Source organism: Erpetoichthys calabaricus, chromosome 10, assembly GCF_900747795.2.
Source record: "Erpetoichthys calabaricus chromosome 10, fErpCal1.3, whole genome shotgun sequence".
Lineage (NCBI taxonomy): Eukaryota > Metazoa > Chordata > Cladistia > Polypteriformes > Polypteridae > Erpetoichthys > Erpetoichthys calabaricus.
Genome location: NC_041403.2, coordinates 122,339,619 through 122,347,718, shown reverse-complemented (window position 1 = coordinate 122,347,718; position 8,100 = coordinate 122,339,619).

Genomic DNA, 8,100 nt, shown 5'->3' with positions numbered 1-8,100 from the left:
CTCACCACCTATGGGAGGGGCCAAGCAGGTCGGGTGCAGTGTGAGTTGGGTGGTGGCCGAAGGCGGGGACCTTGGCGGTCCGATCCTCGGCTACAGAAGCTGGCTCTTGGGACGTGGAATGTCACCTCTCTGAAGGGGAAGGAGCCTGAGCTAGTACGCGAAGTTGAGAGGTTCCGGCTAGATATAGTCGGACTCACCTCGACGCACAGCTTGGACTCTGGAACCAATCTCCTTGAGAGGGGCTGGACTCTGTACCACTCTGGAGTTGCCCCCGGTGAGAGGCGCCGAGCGGGTGTGGGTATACTTATTGCCCCCCGACTTGGAGCCTGTACATTGGGGTTTACCCCGGTGGACGAGAGGGTAGCCTCCCTTCGCCTTCGGGTGGGGGGATGGGTCCTAACTGTTGTTTGTGCGTATGCACCGAACAGCAGTTCGGAGTACCCACCCTTTTTGGAGTCCCTGGAGGGGGTGCTAGAGGACATACCTTCTGGGGACTCCCTCGTTCTGCTGGGAGACTTCAATGCTCACGTGGGCAATGACAGTGAGACCTGGAAGGGTGTGATTGGGAGGAATGGCCCCCCCGATCTGAACCCGAGTGGTGTTTTGTTATTGGACTTCTGTGCTCATCACGGATTGTCCATAACGAACACCATGTTCAAGCATAGGGGTGTTCATATGTGCACTTGGCACCAGGACACCCTAGGCCTCAGTTCGATGATCGACTTTGTGGTCGTGTCGTCGGACTTGCGGCCACATGTCTTGGACACTCGGTGAAGAGAGGGGCGGAGCTGTCAACTGATCACCACCTGGTGGTGAGTTGGCTTCGATGGTGGGGGAGGATGCCGGTCAGGCATGGTAGGCCCAAACGTGTTGTGAGGGTCTGCTGGGAACGTCTGGCAGAGCCCCCTGTCAGAAGTAGCTTCAACTCCCACCTCCGGCAGAACTTCGACCACATCCCGAGGGAGGTGGGGGACATTGAGTCCGAATGGGCCATGTTTCGTGCCTCTAGTGTTGAGGCAGCTGACCGGAGCTGTGGCCGTAAGGTGGTCGGTGCCTGTCGTGGCGGCAATCCCCGAACCCGTTGGTGGACACCGGCGGTGAAGGATGCCGTCAAGCTGAAGAAGGAGTCCTACAGGACCCTTTTGTCCTGTGGGACCCTGGAGGCAGCTGATAGGTACCGGCAGGCCAAGCGGAATGCGGCTTTGGTGGTTGCTGAGGCAAAAACTCGGGCGTGGGAGGAGTTTGGGGAGGCCATGGAGAACGACTTTCGGACGGCTTCGAGGAGATTCTGGTCCACCATCCGGCGTCTCAGGAAGGGGAAGCAGTGCAGTGTCAACACTGTATATGGTGGGGATGGTGCGCTGCTGACCTCGACTCGGGACGTTGTGGGTCGGTGGGGGGAGTACTTTGAAGACCTCCTCAATCCCATTAACATGCCTTCCAATGAGGAAGCAGAGGCTGGGGACTCAGAGGTGGGCTCCCCCATCTCTGGGACTGAGGTCACCGAGGTGGTCAAAAAACTCCTTGGTGGCAGGGCCCCGGGGGTGGATGAGATACGCCCGGAGTTCCTCAAGGCTCTGGATGTTGTAGGACTGTCTTGGTTGACACGCCTCTGCAACATCGCATGGACATCAGGGACAGTGCCTCTGGACTGGCAGACCGGGGTGGTGGTCCCCCTTCTTAAAGAAGGGGAATCGGAGGGTGTGTTCCAACTACAGAGGGATCACACTCCTCAGCCTCCCTGGAAAAGTCTATTCAGAGGTCCTGGAGAGGAGGGTCCGTCGGATAGTCGAGCCTCGGATTCAGGAGTAACAGTGTGGTTTTCGTCCTGGTCGCAGAACAGTGGACCAGCTCTATACCCTTAGCAGGGTCCTGGAGGGTGCATAGGAGTTTGCCCAACCAGTCTACATGTGTTTTGTGGACTTGGAAAAGGCATTCGACTGTGTCCCTCGGGGAATCCTGTGGGGGGTACTCCGAGAGTATGGGGTACCGGCCCCCCTGATAAGGGCTGTTCGGTCCCTGTACGATCGGTGCCAGAGCTTGGTCCGCATTGCCGGCAGTAAGTCGAACCCGTTTCCAGTGAGAGTTGGACTCTGCCAGGGCTGCCCTTTGTCACCGATTCTGTTCATAACTTTTATGGACAGAATTTCTAGGCGCAGCCAGGGCGTTGAGGGGGTCCGGTTTGGTGGGCTCAGGATTGGGTCATTGCTTTTTGCAGATGATGTTGTCCTGTTTGCTTCATCAGGCCGTGATCTTCAGCTCTCTCTGGATCGGTTCGCAGCCGAGTGTGAAGCGGCTGGGATGAGAATCAGCACCTCCAAATCCGAGACCATGGTCCTCAGCCGGAAAAGGGTGGAGTGCCCTCTCAGGGTTGGTAGCGAGATCCTGCCCCAAGTGGAGGAGTTCAAGTATCTCGGGGTCTTGCTCACGAGTGAGGGAAGAATGGAGCGTGAGATCGACAGGCGGATCGGTGCGGCATCCGCAGTAATGCGGGCGCTGCATCGGTCTGTCATGGTGAAAAAGGAGCTGAGCCGCAAGGTGAAGCTCTCAATTTACCAGTCGATCTATGTTCCTACCCTCACCTATGGTCATGAGCTATGGGTAGTGACCGAAAGAACAAGATCGCGAATACAAGCGGCTGAAATGAGTTTCCTCCACAGGGTGTCTGGGCTTTTCCTTAAAGACAGGGTGAGAAGCTCAGTCATCCGGGAGGGGCTCTGAGTAGAGCCGCTGCTCCTCCGCATCGAGAGGAGTCAGATGAGGTGGCTCGGGCATCTGATCAGGATGCCTCCTGGACGCCTCCCTGGTGAGGTGTTCCGGGCACGTCTAACCGGGAGGAGGCCCCGGGGAAGACCCAGGACACGTTGGAGGGACTATATCTCTCAACTGGCCTGGGAACGCCTTGGGATATTCCCGGAAGAGCTAGAAGAAGTGGCCGGGGAGAGGGAAGTCTGGGCATCTCTGCTCAAGCTGTTGCCCCCGCGACCCAACCTCGGATAAGCGGGAGACAATGGATGGATGGATGGATGGAGGATCAAGAAGACGTGCACTGTGCCTGTGTTGCTGTATTCTGACAGTCTCCTGTTAAAATCAGGAACCCACTGGTATTTCACAAATCTGTTGTCATCTACTCATGCTGTAAATGAAACACAAACCAGATCATAAAGGTTTGTGGCACAAGCAGGCAATTCCCAGATAATTGTTAAAAAAAAATAACTAAACAGTGTAACGATTCACAATGAGACCATCCAAAATTAGACTAGCCCAAAATGGCGGTTGAGCAGAGGATGAAGTGACTGGAAACCAGAGGTGACATCCAGCGTCATTGTTCCTTCACTCGTTGGAGCTGCAGACAGAAGAGGAGATGCGTTACGTGAATGTGCCAACCCTCAAACTGGGGTGGAATTACCATTTGACGAGCCATGGAGTTGTCTCACAAGTACATGTGTGTGACACTGGTTGCTTATGGAACTTGATATGGGTTTAAATAAAGTCATTTCTGGTGGATGGTTCTTTTGGGAACTTGAAATAGCTCTTATATGACATTGTTCTGAAGAATGACTCTGGCACCTACATTTTTAAAAGTGTATCTAAGAATGTCTGCTTAGTGGTAGGTACCTGTGCCCAACACTGCTAGTTCAGTCTTCATTTAGTCCATTTCATCACCCACGCTGGCATATGCCAGGACAACCAGTACCAAGAATCTTATGAGGTGCAGTCTTAGCTATGGCTATCTAGGGGCATCATTGTTCAGCAACCTTTTATTTCTTGATATGGATGTTTGTGAAAAGTCACTTTAGGATAGAAAATGATAGAGAAGCCTTAAGAGGGATATTGTTCTGTACATACTGTAATCATATTTTTCATTCATGGGTCTGAAAACATTGTGTTAATTCAACTGTAATGATAGATAGATAGATAGATAGATAGATAGATAGATAGATAGATAGATAGATAGATACTTTATTAATCCCAAGGGGAAATTCACATACTCCAGCAGCACCTTACTGATACAAAAAAAACAATATTAATTTAAAGATTGATAATAATGCAGGTAAAAACAGACAATAACTTTGTATAATGTTAATGTTTACAGCAGTCTGTCGCTGAAGTTGCTCCTCTGTCTGGAGATGACACTGTTTAGTGGATGCAGTGGATTCTCCATAATTGATAGGAGCCTGCTGAGCGCCCGTTGCTCTGCCACAGATGTCAAACTGTCCAGCTCCATGCCAACAATAGAGCCTGCCTTCCTCACCAGTTTGTCCAGGCGTGAGGCGTCTTTCTTCTTAATGCTGCCTCCCCAGCACACCACCGCGTAGAAGAGGGCGCTCGCCACAACCGTCTGATAGAACATCTGCAGCATCTTATTGCAGATGTTGAAGGACGCCAGCCTTCTCAGGAAGTATAACCGGCTCTGTCCTTTCTTACAGAGCATCAGCATTGGCAGTCCAGTCTAATTTATCATCCAGCTGCACTCCCAGGTATTTATTGCCTTCTTTGCATTTTTACTAACTAAACATTAATCTTTAATAGAACACTGTAGGCTGACACAGTAGTGACTTTTACAAATTAAATTTTTTTTAGTATGGCTGTTGACGTAGTGAGCACTCCAACAAGCAAACAAGACAATTTAATGGAAAAACTCATTTACCACTGTAGACTAAGAAAATGGACCCCCATTTTGAAGCTGTTTATAATTTCCAAGCTTTTCCCATGCAATAGTCATATACACTATGTGTGTTTAATAATAATAATAATTCTTTACATTTATATAGCACTTTTCTCACTACTCAAAGCGCTCTCCACACAGGGAGGACCCAGGAAGCGAACCCCCAGTCTCCTTACTGCAAAGCAGCAGCACTACCACTGCTCCACCTGCATATACAAATGTTGCATTATTATGTAGTTTTTGATACATGTACTGTACATTTGTGTGCAAGTGCCACGAGCCCAGAGTGCTATAGAAGAGGAAACTTAGATAAACTGAATAACAACAGTACTCCTCTCTATGAAGTGACTCTCTTCTGGCACTGGATTCAAATCCCAGGCCATGACTTAAATGACGAAAAGCTGACCCGGCTTGGCAAACATCCTAACTGCTGGGAAGCCATGCATCCACAGATCAGGCTCACCGACAGTGATGGTTTTAAAACAGGAGCAAATCTGCAAACGTACTTACGCCCTGGTCCCACAACGTCTCCCCATTTTGAGGAGGAATTGCTTAGTAGTTAAAGGTTATCACTGCAAATCCCAAAGCTGTTAGTTCAATTCCCGTCACTGGTTCCTGCTGTGACATTTAGCAGGTGAAAACTTCAACGGAAAACTCAGAACTTTTATTTTGACTGCATTTAATACCAATGAGCAAGCTTGTATCTGGGTGACAAACTTCTGTGACTATACAGTGCATCTGGAAAGTATTCACAGCGCATCACTTTTTCCACATTTTGTTATGTTACAGCCTTATTCCAAATGGATTAAATTCATTTTTTTCCACAGAATTCTACACACAACACCCCATAATGACAACGTGAAAAAAGTTTACTTGAGGTTTCACTTCACTGTAGGGATGGTATTGGCCTGGTGATGAGCGGTGCCTGGTTTCCTCCAAACGTGACGCCTGGCATTCACATCAAAGAGTTCAATCTTTGTCTCATCAAACCAGAGAATTTTCTTTCTCATGGTCTGAGAGTCCTTCAGGTGCCTTTTGGCAAACTCCAGGCGGGTTGCCATGTGCCTTTTACTAAGGAGTGGCTTCTGTCTGGCCACTCTACCATACAGGCCTGATTGATGGATTGCTGCAGAGGTGGTTGTCCTTCTGGAAGGTTCTCCTCTCTCCACATAGGACCTCTGGAGCTCTGACAGAGTGACCATTGGGTTCTTGGTCACCTCCCTGACTAAGGCCCTTCTCCCCTGATCGCTCAGTTTAGATGGTCGGCCAGCTCTAGGAAGAGTTCTGGTGGTTTCGAACTTCTTCCACTTACGGATGATGGAGGCCACTGTGCTCATTGGGACCTTCAAAGCAGCAGAAATTTTTCTGTAACCTTCCCCAGACTTGTGCCTCGAGACAATCCTGTCTCGGAGGTCTACAGACAATTCCTGTGACTTCATGCTTGGTTTCTGCTCTGACATGAACTGTCAACTGTGGGACCTTATATAGACAGGTGTGTGCCTTTCCAAATCATGTCCAACCAACTGAATTTTCCACAGGTGGACTCCAATTAAGCTGCAGAAACATCTCAAGGATGATCAGGGGAAACAGGATGCACCTCAGCTCAATTTTGAGCTTCATGACAAAGGCTGTGAATACTTACTTTCTCAATTTTTTTATTTTTAATAAATTTGCAAAAACCTCAAGTAAACTTTTTTCACATTGTCATTATGGGGTGTTGTGTAGAATTCTGAGGAAAAAAATGAATTTAATCCATTTTGGAATAAGGCTGTAACATAACAAAATGTGGAAAAAGTGATGCGCTGTGAATACTTTCTGGATGCACTGTATCTGGCTTCCATTCATGATGTGGTGTTTTTAGTTGCATCAATCAATCAATCGAGATAGATAGATAGATAGATATGTCATTTTCTAACCCACTTAATCCAGACTAGGCTCATTTGTGGGTGCTGGAGCCTATTGCAGATAGCACTGGGTGAAAGGCAGGAACCAATGCTGGACAGGGCACTAGTCAGGATCATTTTAAGGTTGCTAATTCACCTAACTTTCATTTCTTTGGACTGTGGGAGGAAACCGGAGTACCAGGAGGTAACCCATGCAGACACGGTTAGAACATGCAAGCTTCACACAGGGAACACCCGAGATGTGAAACCTGGTCTCTCTACTGCAAAGTGGAAACCCTGCGCCACTGTGCTGCCCTATCATATATAGAAGAAAGAACCTTTCACCAATCTTACTTTTCTTTCTATGCACAAATGATTCTTATTCTTAAAGTCACTCATTTCGGAATGCAATTATTTACACAATAACTCATTTCACCTTATCTTTCAGTGTTCTCCCAAACACGTCATATATATATATATTTCACTTCTTCAGTTTTGCTCTGCCTTCCACTGCTTCATCTTATGAGTTATTGTTATGCCTGAGGAAAGATCCAACTTGCAAGTATTGCCATCTTGCTCCAGCATCACTAGTCCACATGTTCTGGGAATGCACCAAATCTCCTCTCTTTGTCTCTCAAATGCTTGCTTTGTTAGGTTTTCTTTCTTTTTAATTCTATGGTGTTTTTCTCTAGATTCATTTTGAAGTCATTTGTTGTATACGTGCTGCAAATTTTATCTGCCTGATTGTATATAGTAGTACAGTATGTTACTTTCTTGAAATACAGTTTAAGTTTAAATCATTGTTGCTAGAGTATAAAGTAATCAATCCATATAATATTCACCAGGTGACACAATATGATGGTCATCTCTTACCCTTCTTAAGACCACTCCATCCGTTCACGGTAGAAAGGTGTTCAGATTCACTCGACTTTTCTTTTTTAGGCTATTACTTAATTACCATTTCCATAACCTCAATGCAGTAGCACCACCTAGTGGACATTATCAGCAGTATTAAATGGTTGCTGCCTTTAAAGTCTGCTTTGAAGAATTGAAGCTGGTTAATATGAAATCAATAGGCTGTTTCAAAATAATCAATCGACAAGTGAATGTTTAATAAAGATTTACCGACAAGTGAATGTTTAATAAAGATTTACACTTTGGACATTTAAATATAAATACTTTAGTAACACTGTAGTAATAAGGGCGTTATTGGATTGCCACAGTGTTTCTATAAGTTATAGAATGTATTGTTATGAAGCACAAGAAGTGACTAACCTAATTAACTGCAAGTAGTCCCTGTTCTGAAATGTTACTATAACTTTTCTTTTTTTCAAATTTATGAGCTGAATACATTATGAATTTTCTTTTTAAATCCACGGTAATAAAAGATGAGTGTCTGTATGTCTGTCATTCCAAAAGATGGCACATTACACACATTGACACTGCTTTTACAAATCACATACCGAATGGCATTTAACAGAGACATATGAATTGCATGGTGCACTGCACACCTTTGTGCTGAGGTCTATGCTGATTACTTTGATTTCA